This window comes from Vipera ursinii (assembly GCF_947247035.1).
Source record: "Vipera ursinii genome assembly, chromosome: 1".
Taxonomy (NCBI): Eukaryota; Metazoa; Chordata; class Lepidosauria; order Squamata; family Viperidae; genus Vipera; species Vipera ursinii.
In genome coordinates this window covers 130,043,632-130,059,322 of record NC_139512.1, presented here as the reverse complement: position 1 = coordinate 130,059,322, position 15,691 = coordinate 130,043,632, and the positions used below count along the sequence as shown (strand labels likewise).

The window sequence follows — 15,691 nt, the reverse complement described above, 5'->3', positions numbered from 1 at the left end:
TCATATCTAGCACTAGAGCAGTGCTGGTCCATGGACCAGTACCAGGCTGTGGCATGCCAGCAACCGGTCTGCACAAACAAGCAAAACCCCATCCGCGAGATGCAGGCAGCACACAAAACCACGCACCTCGATCCTCTCTCCATGGAACCGGTCCCTGGGCCCCAAAAAGTTGGGGACCTCTGCACTAGAGGTATAAAATTAAAATTAATGACCTTTGGCTTTGATGATCATAGAATAACGATACTACGCCTTGGAGAATCCTAGCAGAATTCTGTTCAGAGTATTGTATTATGGATGATTAACAAAAACCCTCACATGTTAGAACAGCCTTCCCAACTCCAGTTCATAACATCATACAATAACTCCCTTTAGCTGGGATAACAGAATTATGGGGATACGGTCCAACCCATCTGGAGAGCATCAGCTTTGGGGATGGTACTGTCTCAAATGTCTGAATGCATCTAAATATAAATATCTGAATATAACTTCGCCGATCTGTTTTTTCCCTCAGAGGTGCACACCCTGAGTGATATTTCCAGAGGCCACACTTCAAAAATAAGACAGGTCCATGACAAACACTAAAATGTAATTTAATGAATAGAAACAACTATGTGCTGCATTAATAAAATATGTGGAGGGAGGGAGGGAGGGAGGGAGGGAGGGAGGGAAGGAAGGAAGGAAGGAAGGAAGGAAGGAAGGAAGGAAGGAAGGAAGGAAGGAAGGAAGGAAGGAAGGAGTTGATTGTGAGGCAGATAAGAGATGCTCTCTACAAGCATCTCTCTAAGCAACGGAAAGCTTGGATACTACCTTTTCCTTTCTCTGCCTGCTATATGGGGAATTGATTCGTGTTATCAGAAGTATTAAAGTAGGCTTGAAAATCCCCATATCTTTGGTGCTAATAAAGTCGCAATGTCCTTTCACAAATTGCTGTTTTAAGAGAGCTGCTCCATGTGGCATTTCCTCAAAGAACAATAACTTCTGGATAAGCCATCTTGATGAAGCACTGCTATCAACCCTATCCCCTGAAATCCCTTGGAGGAACTTTCATTTAGCTTGCTTTGAATTACTGTTCTGATTCCAAGTCACTTGTTTTTCTCACCCCTTCCTTCAACGTAGTTTCTTCTTTCTTAATACACTTTTATTAACCCACATTTCCTTCAAGAAGCCCCAGGTGGTTTATGTAATATCCCTACCATATTTTATCCTCCCAAGAACTCTGTGAGCTAAATTGGACTAGGGACAGTGATTGGCCAAACCAGCCAGTGAGATTAAAGATGACACTTTAATCATTAATCCACATGTTGGTGGCACAGAAGTCTGAACAGACTCAACCTGAAAGTCATGACCATTGTTTATGTCCATATTCATATATGTTTTCAGAACTGCCAGAGGTAAATCTGAGCCTGACCTATTTATTTCCAGTATCACAGCTTAATCATAGAACTGAAGGAGCACATTCAGATAAAAGGCTTCTGAGCAGGTTTGCCTCATCAACCAGGACTCCATATGAACTCAACACAAGGGGAAGAGATTTCAGCTCAACATTTCATAGAATTTACAGAGTCTAAATTAAATTGCTGCAAAAAGAAAATTTGGTAGACTGGAGATTTTCATTCACTTTTTTACAGCGTTCAAAGAATGTGCCTCAGCTGCCCATTTTACTATCATGCGTTAATATATTTGGGTTTGTATTAAAATTCATCCTAGTGACCTTGGGTCTTTTACCAGCTCACTAAATTGTTACATCAAACAGACATAATGTGTGATGGAAAGAGAGATAACATCATATACACATCATTTGAGCTCCTTGGAGAAAGAGTAGGGTCCAACTGTAATAAATAATATATATTATTTCAAAAAGTGTATACATTACTGTACTAAATTTATGGCTAATATATCTACCAGCTAGGGTCATAAAGATCAGAGTGAATCTGAAGTTGTCTGCGACTGCACAATAAATGAATCATAAATTAGCCAACCACATTTTAAGCCCAGAACATTGTCCCAATCCAGAAAATTATATTAATTGAGTAAATTACAATTTAATTAATATAAATCCAGATCACAGGAACCCTTTATATTGCTCCGGGCAAACGTAAGGTGAAGAATGTTTTAAATAACAACAAAAACCATCTGTATAATAACATGGATTCGGGTGCATGGTGATTAAGAGGAAGTTGAGGGAGATGGGTGGTTTCTAAATTTGAAAAATAAAAAAATAAAAAATAAATCCCAACCCTGTATTTGATAGTTCTCTGGTTGTAATAAGCCACAATGTGCAACTGCCATGGCAGGGGGCTGGACTAGAAGACCTTCAAAGTCCCTTCCAACTCTGTTATTCTATTTCATACAATATTTCCACCGGTTCTTAGCTTCCATCACCGTATAACATACAGGACTTGCATGACAAAATCACTTAATTTCTTGCCTCTGAACCAGCACAAAGAGACATGGAAAAACCCTTGATTTTCAAGGAGCGTGGTTATTGAGCATTTCAACAAAGGTGTGTTTAGGTGTTGTTGTTTTTCCCTACAGCATCTGTATATACCGCCAGTGCAATACATAGTGCCTTCTCCCTGCCCTAAAGAACATGGGAAACAAACACAGGAACTCCTCTTTACCCCTGTATCAGCAGGGAATGTTAGAAAAGGAAAGAAAGTGTACAATTCTACAATATTTGAGGAAAGAGAAGGTTCAGATCTTGCTGAGCAATAACCTCAAGGTATCTTCCTCTGCTGATAAGCCTGAAGATAGGCTAACTCCAGTTTTGACTCTGGCACTCAGAAACTCACACACTCACAAACACAATCTCTCTCTCCTCTATTTCTAATTGTTTTAAAGTTTGCAAAGGCTGCAGTGAGGAATGGGGGAAAAGGAAGAGAGAGGAAGGAACTGTCCATTGAACCTCTAGCCTGCAGTTCTACCCCGTTATCGTGAACTTCATAAGGATGTGCCCTAAATTATGCATTTATTTATTTGTTTGCTTGCTTGATGTCTTTTATTCAGGCGTCCAAGGCACAGTGCAAAGCACTCCCTCTTCCTCTTTTTTTTTTGCCTAAATGACCCTATGAAATACAGTAGATTGAACTAAGAAAGAGTAAGTGGACAAAAGACACTCTGGTGATCTTCTATGGCTGCTCTCAGTCTAATGCCTTCATCACTACCGTATACCACGGTGGGTCTTTCTTCTCTACATCATAGGCTGGCAGCCTTCAGACTTCCTGGCAGGGAATTCTCAAGGCTGTCATTTCAACACACACACACACAGAGAGAGAGAGAGAGAGAGAGAGAGAGAGAGAGAGAGAGAGAGAGAGAGAGAGAGAGAGAGAGAACAAAAGAGCACCATTTATTAGCTTCCCATGTTCAAGATGGCCTTTACTATTAAACTGCTTTTCAGCTCCACTCTTGCTCTGCCTACTGAATGGAGCAATAATAGAAATCAGGAGTAAACTGTCTGGAGGATACTGACTTAAACATTGTTACTGCAGCCTTATTTGGTAAGAAAGTTCAGCTGTCTTCTTTTTATGTTTCACATCATGCCTCCTTCTGCTTGCACAGCTAAAGCTGAGCACTTCTACATAGAAAATAACCCAGACATCTTAAAATGGGAAAGAAACCACCAGAATTAAAATTGCTCTTCAGCTAGCTCTGTAAATGTAGAAGTTAGTGTGACTAAAGTAGTGTGCTACTTTTTATGATCTTACAGTGATATATTAATATTTTAAGAAGCTTTTAGATAGGTCAGAAAGAAGAAGTGAAAGGCAAATGTTTTATGATTGGTATACCTTTAATGAGAACAATAGGAAAGAAAATAAATCGAAGAGGCAGGGAAAATTATTGTTGCATTGAAACTATATCTATTTGTATGTATGTTTTCCTTTTAAACCCTGCTGTTACCCCAGATGAAAAATTAAAACACAAGGTGCAAACAGACTATCATGATCTCTAAGGAGAAATGTAACACATTAACATTCACAAAAAATCAGAATACTGATTGATTTACTTCTTTTAAAAGTTCTTTACACCAGGTATCCTCACATTTTTTTGGAAAACAGTAAGCAATTACAGGTAATCCTCAACTTACAACCATTCATTTAGTGACTGTCCAAAGTGTCCAAATGGCACTGATAAAAGTGACCTATGAACGTTTTTCACATTTAGGACCCTTGCAGACTCCCCATGGACATGTGATCAAAATTTGGACCCTTGGCATCTGGCATGTATTTATGACCATTGCAGTGTCCTGGGGTCATGTGATCGTTTATTTCAATCTTCTAATAAGCAAAGTCAAGAATGTTACAAACTTAACAACTGTGTAACTAACTTACCAACTGCAATGGTTCACTTAGTAACTAAGGCAAGAAAGCTCATAAAATGTGGCAAAACTCTTAACTGTCTTGCTTAACAACAGAATTTTGGGGGTCAATTTTGGTTATAAGTCAAGAACTATCTGTATTTAAAGCCAAAAACATAGCATCACTGTGAAGGATCTTCACATTTTTAATGAAAATGACTATCCAAATAAGAGCAAACAGAGAAAACATCTCTAAGCTTAAGAAGGAAAAACATAACATCTTGAACATATTGTGATTATGACCAACCAAAATACACCTTTAAATATCTAAATCTAGGAAGCAAGTGGGCAGACTTACAAAATTTACTCACCAGAAAAAGTCAAATGAAAAATAGGCAAACCCATAAGAAAGAGCACAAAGAACATACAAAGAATAAAAAAAATAAAAAAAATTCAATCCCCAAATGAAAGTCTATCACTCTCTCTTAAGAAAAATTCATGATTTAAAAAAAATTATTTGCCTCTTAAATGACAGAAACTTGTTCATCTCTAATCAAAAGTCAACTACTGAACTATAGAACAAACATATCAAACCTCTTCCTCGGTCTTAGCGTAGGACTTAAGGCAGATTGTTTTAAATTTCCATCCCATCATTGAGGAATTAGGTTTACATATTGCATTAAAACCATTTTTAACCATGATTTGAATAAACCTCAGTTGTATGGCTTCAAATTCAATGCTAAACCACAAACCATGATTTACAAACCAAAAACTGGCTTACAAATATCTTAAGCGATACCAAGCAAGCTGCACTATAGCTTAGTAAGAAGTAGGAATCTAATCACACTGAAATATTTTAAAGGCCAGGCACATCACAAAAGGATACAGTAGTCTATCCTAAATGTCTTTTGTGCCATACTCTATTTTAAGTGGCATTACTTCACAACAGTTCCATTCTTTTCTGAATGGGCAGGGCCAATTCATATTCACAATGGGTGAGCAGTCAAATCTAAAATCCTTTTAGAAGAAGACCCACTTGATTCATCCTTTCCCCCATTTTATTGAACACTGATATGAAGCTATTGGGGAAAATATAATCCATTAACTTGGGGTGAGATTTCATTATTTTATGATGCCCATTATGTATTTTTCATCCAGAGATACATATTTTCATTTGTACAATATATGAATCCAAGACATCTGGCAAGGCTTGTTTGGAATTTATTGCAACATAGGCCCCTTCCTATTTCTTTCTAACTATGGTACAAATATCCCCTAACAAAATCTTTATGCTGCCACATCTTCATCCCATTTTCAGCCCGTGCATGAGACAGTCTTAAATCATCCTCACTGTAATGGAGCAAAAGTGGCGGGTTTCCCCTTAAAAGCCAAGAGCAATCAATGGTTGTTTCAAAGTATTTCACATCAAGGTGTGACAAATTTGTCACTCATGTTGAGTAGCCATTCCGCAGGCCTGCACAGGTGGTCTGTTTTGAAAGCACCCTCTTCTGAGAGCAAAAGGAAGCGACTGTGGGTGTCTAGCTGTGTTTCAAAACCGGTGGTAGTTGATCCCCATACGTCAGGGGTGTCAAACTCAATTTCATTGAGGGCCACATCAGCATTGCAGTTGCCCTCAAGGGGCCGGGTGGGTGTGGCCAGGGTGGGCGTGGCCTACTGGGTGGGCGTGGCTAGAGTGTGTATGGCCTACTGGGTGGGCGTGGCCGGCTCTACATCGTTCGCATCAAGGGTGCCTATGGGGGCCTGGGCAGGAGTGGGACAGATCTGAGGGTCTCTGGCAGAAGGAGGGTCTCTGGGCCAGGGCCAAGGCAGTGGGGGCCGGTCCCTCACTGTTTCCAGAATGGCTTCGCGGGCCACATGAAACCACTTCGCAGGCCGGATCTGGCCCCCGGGCCTTGTGTTTGACATGTCTGCCATACGTTTTGTACATTCATGGGATTTGTGCATGCTGGTGTAACTCAGCTCTCTTTATGAACTATCCCTTTCTTTTCTCTTCCTTATGCCACTTAGCCTTGGCTTGTCAAAAGCAAGGAGGCCTGGCACCAAAGATATCAGAGTTCAGATGTCAAAGACCACCTGCTCCTGTTGCACTTCTGTCACCAGCAGATAATCTCCCACTCTTTGATGGCATTCATTAAGGGAAAGAGCAGAAAAGCCAGAAGGTTTAACCAATTACTTTGCTTAACACACTTTTAGTATACGAAGTCAGGATGCCCCCATTTGGCAACAAGCAGCTCAAAAAAATGCAAGACAGAGATTAGCAATGGAAACAGGAAATTTTATCCTAGGGTAGTTTTCTGCTGACTCAAAGACAGATGAATGGCAATTTAACTGAGTAGTGAGAAAAGCCCGTTTTGTTGCAGTACATGTAAATTTCCATGGCTTCGGTTCAATTCATCCGATGATGAAATGTAATAAATAGTTTATCTGGGCCTGTCCCCATTACAGGCAGTCCTCGACTTGCAACAATTTGTTTAGTGACCATTTGAAGTTACAACAGCACTGAAAAAGTGACAATGACTTATAATCATTAAAGCATCACCATGGTCACGCGATCAAAATTTGGATGCTTGGCAACTGGCATGTATTTATGGCAGTTGCACTGTCCCAGGATCGTGTGATCACCATTTGTAATCTTCCCAGCCAGCTTCTGACAAATACAATCAATGGAGGAAGCCAGATTCATTTAACCACTGCATGATTTATTTAACAACTGTGGCGATTACCTAACATCTGTGGCAAAAAAAAAAGGTTGTAAAGTGGGGCAAAACTCACTTAACAACTGCCTTGCTTAAAAATGGAAATGTTCAGCTCAATTGTGGTTATAAGTCTGGGACTACCTGTATACATGAAACCACAATACAGTGAAACTGAGCTCACCTCCTTCCCTAGCTCAGCCTTTTTTCCTATCAAAACACATAAATTTAATTTAATTTAATTTTAATTTATTGAGATTTCTCTACCGCCCTTCTCCCTAAGGGACTCAGGGCGGTTCACAGGGCATATATAAATAACAGTACAAAAATTAAAAAGACAATTAAACCAATGCCCAATTAAAATACAAGAATGATAAAATAATAAAAAACTATAAAAACCCATATACCCCCATCAGGCCAGACCCGCTAATTCAAATAAATGGGTTTTCAACCCGCGGCGGAAGGATCGGAGGTCCGATGCTGTCCGGAGCTCAACCGGCAGTTGGTTCCATAATGCCGGAGCACCCACAGAGAAGGCCCTCCCCCTGGGGGCCACCAGTCGTCATTCCTTGACCGGAGGCACCCTGAGGAGGCCCTCTCTGTGGGCACGCACAGGGCGGAGGGGAGTTGACGCCGGCAGCAGGTGGTCCTCAAGGTATCGCGGACCCATGCCATGTAGGGACTTAAAGATCATAACCAAGACCTTGAACCTTACCCGGAAGACAACTGGTAACCAATGCAGCTCACGGAGCAAAGGTGTAACATGGGAGTACCAGGAAACTCCCAAGACAACTCTCGCGGCTGCATTCTGTACCAGTTGGAGCCTCCGAGTAGTCTTCAAGGGAAGCCCCATGTAGAGAGCATTACAGTAGTCTAGGCGAGAGGTCACGAGCGCATGAGTGACAGTACACAAGGCCTCCCGGTCCAGATAGGGCCGCAACTGGCGCACCAGGCGAACCTGGGCAAAAGTCCCCCTAGTCACAGCCACTATATGATCATCCAGAGTGAGTCGTGAATCTAGGAGGACTCCCAAGTTGCGAGCCCTATCCACAGGGGGTAAAAGCTCACCCCCCATAGAAAGCGATGGAACATCCCGAGTGTCCCAGGATGCTGGAATGTACAGCCACTCAGTCTTGTCAGGGTTGAGTTGAAGTCTTTTCCTCCCCATCCAGACCCGAACCGCCTCCAGGCAACGGGACATCACAGCGAGGGCATCACTGGGGTGGTTTGGGGTCAAAATAAAAAGTTGGGTATCATCGGCATATTGATGATACCCAACTCCAAAACCACGAATGATCTCACCCAGCGGTTTCATGTAGATGTTGAACAGGAGAGGCGAGAGGACCGATCCCTGAGGAACTCCACAAGCGAGAGTCCTAGGGGTCGACCTCTGCCCCCCTGCCAACACCGACTGCGAGCGTCCCAGGAGATAGGAGGAGAACCACTGAAAAACTGTGCCTCCCACTCCCAATCCCCTGAGACGCTGCAGCAGGATACCATGGTCGATGGTATCGAAAGCCGCCGAGAGGTCTAATAGGACTAGGACAGAGGAATATCCCCTATCCCAAGCCCTCCAAAGATCATTCACCAGAGCGACCAATGCCGTCTCCGTGCTGTGCCCGGGCCTGAAACCCGATTGGTAAGGGTCCAGATAATCCGCTTCATCCAGGACCAGAGGGAGCTGATGCGCCACCACACTCTCAACAACCTTCGCAAGAAAGCGAAGGTTGGAAACTGGACGAAAGTTGTTCAATACAGCTGGGTCCAAGGCAGGCTTCTTGAGGAGAGGTCTCACCACCACCTCCTTCAAGATAGTGGGGAAATAACCCTCACTCAAAGAAGCAGATATAACCGCCTGGAGCCAGCCTCGTGTCCTCTCCCTAGCTGCATAAACCAGCCAAGAAGGGCACGGATCCAATAAACATGTGGTGGAACTCAGCTTCCCCATAATCCTGTCCACTTCATCAGGGGTCACAGAATCAAACTCCTCCCAGATAACATTGACAGGACCGCCCGTGTCCTGATCGCCAGACTCTGCCCAGCTGGAGTCCAAACCGGTCCGAATCCGAGCGATTTTATCCGACAGATGTTGACTAAATTCCTCGGCACGACCCTGCAAGGGATCCTCCCTCACCTCCTGATTAAGAAGGGAGCGAGTCACCCTAAACAAGGCGGCCAGGCGATTATCTGCGGACGCGATGAGGGTAGAGAAGTAATTACACCTCACCACCCTCATCACTGCGAGATAAGACCTAATGTAGGTTCTTAACCGCAACCGGTCGGATTCAGATCGGCTGGACCTCCAGCAGCTCTCTAGGCCCCGTTTCCGACGCTTCATCTCCCGGAGCTCCACGGAGAACCATGGAGCTCGCTGGGATCTGCACCGGGTCAGGGGCCGCAAGGGTACAACCCGGTCGAGTGCCTCAGTGGCTGCCCTTTCCCAGGCTTCCACTAAGGCATCCGCCGAGTTGTGAGCAATGGAGGCAGGTAAACATCAATGTTTTGCCACTATTAAACTTAGATCAGGGTTGTACCACCAACAAAGTAGTTCTAAAAAAACAAATACCGAAGAATAGGGGGAGGGGATTGTATCCCTTTTTCCTTTTCCTCAACAAGGTTCAAATGATATTAAATGTGTTCTAACCTCTGCAATGCAAGAATCAAACCCTCTAGATCAGAGGTCCCCAACCTTTTGGCCACCAGGAACCAGTTCCCTGGAGAAAAGTTTTTCCGTGGACCGGAGGAGGTGTGGTTTTTGTGTGCTGCCTGCATCCCACGGATGGGGCTTTGCTTGTTTGTGCGGACCAGTTGCTGGCATGCCGCGGCCCCCGTGGACTGGGGGTTGGGGACTCCTGCTCTATATGTCATTTCACTTTTGAGACATAATTAGCCCTGAACTTTGCACTTTGGACAAAGGCAAAAACAAAAGGTCACCTTATGTAATGGATACATACACACATGCACCTTCCATGTGGCATGATAGGCTGCAGCCTTGTAATCCAAAACTCTGTGTTTCTGTAGTGAGATCAGAACAGTTCCACTAATGATCAGACCTGTACACTACTATGGAAATGCTCTTAAGTGGTTCAAATTGGAGCCAGACTACATTTTACATTGCAAAAGTCCTGCTGGTGCTATAGGGAACACATCCTTAGCACAGTGGAATCACCCAGTATAATTAAGCAAGCCTTAATTCAATCATAAAAACTACAATACAAATAAAATAATGTTCAGATGTCATCATCTAATGTTTTCTCGTATCCTGGTCCAAAAAATGTATCTAAGTTTAGCTGGCAGGAAGGCTGACCATAGGTAGGGCTCTACAAAGATTATGTCTTCTTTTTTCCATTATAAGACTGCTGCACCCAGTTATAATTTTAGAACATCTATTCCTGTTGAATGATGTCCAGATATTTTGGGATTCGAATTTTTGGCTCATACAAAAAGGGAGAGAGAACAGAGTTTTGAAAATTAGATTCACTCACTTCTTCCAAATTGGCTGTATGACTCATCCTGCTGAAATGCCAAAAGAATCCACCAGCAGAAACTGCTCAAAATTTGGTAGCCACGTTGTTAACGCTGTCAAAATGTCTCTTTGTTTTTCTGAAATCTTGAATTGGTTTAGTGCTTGGCTTGCGTCCCAATCAAGTGTCAAAAAGTCAATCTGTATTTGGTTCAGTACATGACACCACTGATCAATTATAGACTTCCACAAAGATTTTCCAAGAGATACCATGTACCCAGCTGACATCTATATTGGCTCTGCACGTTGAAATCTAATGACCTGGTCTGAACAAAAGGGGTCTAGAATTTGGTTAGAAAACACATTTAGCAGGTAGAAAGGACCTAAAGCAGGTCTTTTAGCAATCTCCCTTGAAATAAGGAAATATATTAACTGTAAAAACACTGCCACAAAAATCAGGAACTATTAGGCATTACATATTCCAGAGACGTTATACTGTACCTGTGTAGCTGCATGCCCCCCCTCCCACCGTTAAAAATGACATGTCTTTCTCTGTAAGACAGCACCAGCCAGGTGCAAGCAGTATGGGCTTGATCACTGAGTTTACAACAGACTGTTGTTGTATTCATGGCTACAAAATGCATATGCATAATTTAAACAACTATTGATTTCTCCCACCCATGCCTGAATAATGTATAGTGACAAAATCATTCCACTTAAATCATTTTCCTTCTTTGGGTAAGTACAGGACAAATTTTTAACCAGCAAAGGGAAAGGCAAAAACCATTTGGTGCTATGTACAAAGAGCAAATAATATAATGCGGACGATGACCCAGAAAACCATGCTGCACTTCCTATGTCTATCTGCTGTGTGTCCATGTCAAGATATGCATGGCTTGCCCCTCCCATCTCCTAGTTAACTGGCATTGCTTTGTGTACTAGCAGTACATTACACAGAACAATTGGGTCTGTTACTACAAAGCATGCCAGGAGCTTATCATTTCCTTCCCAACTTCCTTTTTCTTTTCCCTCTCCAGAGGAGAGATCATAGAAACCCTTGACAGCATGTCTAGGATCACTTTCCCTCATTTGCATGAGATTTATTTTGTCAGGGCACTTCTAGATAGCCAGTTTTGAAGCAGTTTTGAAGCAGGAGACAGTATACTAGGTTAAATTTATCTTCTCTTCACAGCCACTCACTACTCTGCCTAAGAAAGGAGGCAGAGAATTGTCATAGCCTTTTATCGAAGCAAATTAAAGTGCATTGATTGGTGGATTTTGCTACCAGCAGGAAGAGTCTCCACCAATTGTTCCCACCGTCACAGACTGAGGGGGGGGGGGGGAGAGAGAAGGCAAGTTTTGACAGATGGCTAGAATGCCAGGTTTAGCCATCTGCCAGAAGCTTTACAGCTCACGAGATCGTTTTGCAATCGCCAGGATGAGATGAGCTCAAAGACACAAAAGCAAAAAACAAGAGAGACAAATGCCCTAGCCTACAACTTTTTCTAGCAAACTTGATACAACTGGATAAGGGAAGCCCTGGTCTAGTACTTTTTCAAATGATATTTAAGAGTCCTGCTCTGTCACTATCTTTCTTAACTATCAACATCTCTGGCACAAACATGTTAGACGGGTAATCATGTCTTGCAAAAAGTGGTTGCAAACAACAAGCATGGTTTTGGATCACACACATTTACAATAGTATCATCCACGTATAAAATTGTACTCCAAAGTATAAGATGTTCAGATCTAGCCAGGGGCTCCATCGTGATTTTATTTTTTGTGCCTTCAAGTCAGTGTTGACTCCTGGCGACTGCCTGATGGCAGCCCTCATAAAGAGGTATTGGGTCTTCCCTTTCAGATTCATGAGTAACCTGTCATCAATAAAAACTACTTTTGGGATGCTCATTTAAATGTAATCCTGGATTAAGGGAGCTTGACTAGTGGTTAAAGTACCAGGCTAGAAACCAGGAGGCCCTGAATTTTAATTTTGTCTTAGGCAAAAAGCCAGCTGGGTGGTCTTGGGCCAATCACAGTCTCTCAGCCCTGGTTGGCAAACCGCTTCTGAAATGTTCCCAAGAAAACTGTGGAGACTTACCCAGGCAGTCACCAGGAGTCAAAAACTGACTTGCCTGATATACATACATGATCCTGGAATCTCCTGAGCTGAATAGGAACCTTCACATGCAGCACAATGCAATCTAACTTCTCTCCTTTTTGTTTCGCACACAACAGGAAGAGAAAAAATCTAAGGCACATTCTATGCAATTAACCGTTTATCCTTTCAGCACTATGATGTCTAGAGTTTTTCCTTTCCCTGGCTTGTGGTATTGTGGGCAACAGCATAATATATGAGTAAAAGCTGACTTCAAGTACACACACACAAAAAAAAAACATGGACTAATGACCAGAACCTAAACTAAACCATGATTCATGGAGAATTTAAAAACCTTAATCGACCCTCAACCTATCAAGATGAAATAAAACACTTCAGCCTAATAGAAATTTTAATAGCACATGCAGTTGCTGGACCTGGGAAATCAAAAAGTTAGTAAGCAATTGCTGTTTTATGTCATCCCCAGTTTGTTGCTCTCTCAGGGTAAATATTTACAGAGATAATGTGAGATGCACCACTCAAATGAGTAGCAGCCAATCTGGATGGGAGTCCAGACAACTCGCAGTCACTGACTCGCCCCGGCTATCTCACCCTGGCAGTCTCACTCCAGCCAACTCACTGCGGGACAACTCTCGCCATGGGACAATTCAACACAAGATAACTCAAGAGAGGGATGACAGGTGAATTGCAGTGGGTCTTGTCTTGCTTTAGGTTTGAACCTTCTCAAGTTAGAACCCCTCAAGGCTGGGGGTGAGCTGCAATTCTACCTGTCCCTCTCTTGAGTTATCCCGCAATGAACTGTTCTGTGGCGAGTTGACCAGAGCAAGTTGGCCACGGCAAGACAGCTGAGGCAAGTTGACCAGGGCAACTTGACCAGGACTAGTTGGCCACAGTGAGACAACCAGGGCAAGTCAGCCAGGATGAGGTGGCCATGGCAAGTTGTCCCATTCCATCTGGATGGCCTCACAGTTGGTCCTGAGTCAGTTCCAGTTATTTTTAAGTCAAGGAAAACAAATTTTGGGGGAAAATCCATAGTGACAGTATTGGGTTTGGTGCCTCGTAAGCAGTATTGGAAGAGGAGATATTATCTACTTTCATCCTGCTGCTGAAAACTACAATGAAAAAAGATATGGCAACCCACATTTTGAGGGATAACTCTAGGACTTCATATCTATGCCTCTTCATTTTTACCAAGCGATTGGAAATCAACTTAACACAATCAATCATTGAGTTCTTGAGGCTAAATGAATCCATCCATAATCCCAAGGTTGATTAGGTTATGACATTTGAAGAACATGCTAATTTTATCCATAGCCCTCTTAAATGTGTCATAACAACCTTACAAAACTGATTATGATTTTGTCCTGTTATCAAATCACATCCCAGAACCACTTCAGAAGTAACTAATTTCTTTCACCTCTAGCCAGCAACTAAAAGCAAACATAGATGCTAATCATGCAATTTGCTGTTGTGCAATTAGCCTTTTAAAAGCAAATTGCAGGAGCAGGTGCCTGAATTCAGATTAAGAACATCTAATCTTTTCCCCGTCTTCAATAGTCATAATCCCTGTTGGAGAATAAGGTTTTAAAGCTGCCTTAAAAAAAATTACAGGAGTGCTCCTGGATTTTAGTGGGAGCTTTTTTTTCCTAGTACAAATTCAAATTGTAAGGTGGTTGCTATGAATTAAATCACAATGGGTGGAAAAGAATTAACCTCTTGCAATTCCTATTCCGTATTTCAGATCAGTTTGGAGTTATTAGGCTTATAATTGACTGTCACTGATCATGCAGTTACTAATCTGAAAGAAATGGAATTTTTAACCCACCCTGTTCTAATTTTTCTACGGATCCCCAATGAAAAATTATCCACCCTCAAACTGGCCCCGCAGCAGATCTTCTGGATATACCTGCCGCTTTGTCCCAACCACTGTTTCACTTCTAGTTTGGTGATTAATGGCCATAGGTCTGGCTTTTGTGTTCCCTTCCCATGTACCAATGTTCAGAACTCTAAATGAACTTGTGCTCCTATAAATGTAAATACAAAATTTAATTTAAAAGAATCTCTACATTCATGGTCTACTCTATAGCAACTTTTTTATTTTCATATATCTATGCTGTGGATGATTGTTGACTGAAGAAGTTTGTCTACTATATTTCACATTCACTTAAGATTTATTTCTGAGTTTGGTGCATTCAAACAAGACAACTCATTTTCTTCCCAATACATTTAAAAGCTGACTATTGGAAATCAACACTTAGATTACTTAATCAGTTTTAAAGGCTGCCCGATCATCAACAATGCTGGTCAGATTATATACATACTGAATGTCCTACAGGCAGATATGAGGTATAATGTGTAAATTCCCCCAGTAGCAGAAATGGTGGTGTGATTTTCCCAACAATCACATTATTAGCTATGACTTTGCTCATTGCAACATCCCTCAGCACACCATAACAGATCCATGCAGAATGGTCCTGAAGCTAGCAAGAATATATATGGATAGCCCTCTGGCTGCTTCCTATTGCTGTTGCAAGCAAGCAGTGAAGTCCACTAATATTTTATTAACCTGCTTGACAAATAGCAGGATGGTGTAGGAAATAGTCTGTCTAGGACGGGTGTATCCAACCTGTGAGGCATGGGCCACATGTGGCCCTGGTCAGCTAGTAATGTAGCCCCATAAAATAACTTAAAACATTTAAAAATTAAGGCAGGGAGAGCAGACATAAACAAGCAAGAAGAATCAAGAAGTTGTGGGTGCTCTATCCCTGGGGGCTTTCAAGAAGAGACTGGAAAACTATTTGTCCGGAATGGTATTGGTATATGGTCTTCTGCGTGAGCAGGGGACTGGACTACAAGATCTTCAAGGTCCCTTCCAACCCTATTATTCTATGTTCTATAAGAAGTTTGTTATTTATATATGTTAACTTTATTATATATTTTATATGAGGCCCAAGACAATTCCTCTTTACTCAGTGCAGCTCAAGCAGGTCAAAATGTTGGACATGAGCTAGGATTTGGCTGAAAAGTGATTCAGGTGTTGCCAGGTGATGAAAACTCAATGAGCCTAACATTGCTTATTTCCTGAATGAAGCAGGAAGCCAAGT

General features: G+C 42.2%; 1 protein-coding gene across 4 annotated transcripts in view; it reads right to left on the bottom strand.

Annotated features, from left to right (window-relative positions):
• KALRN (kalirin RhoGEF kinase) overlaps positions 1 to 15,691 on the bottom strand; it is a gene marked incomplete at its 5' end in the record, with an annotated part of 580,305 nt that overhangs the window by 543,201 nt on the left and 21,413 nt on the right. The window lies entirely within an intron of this gene.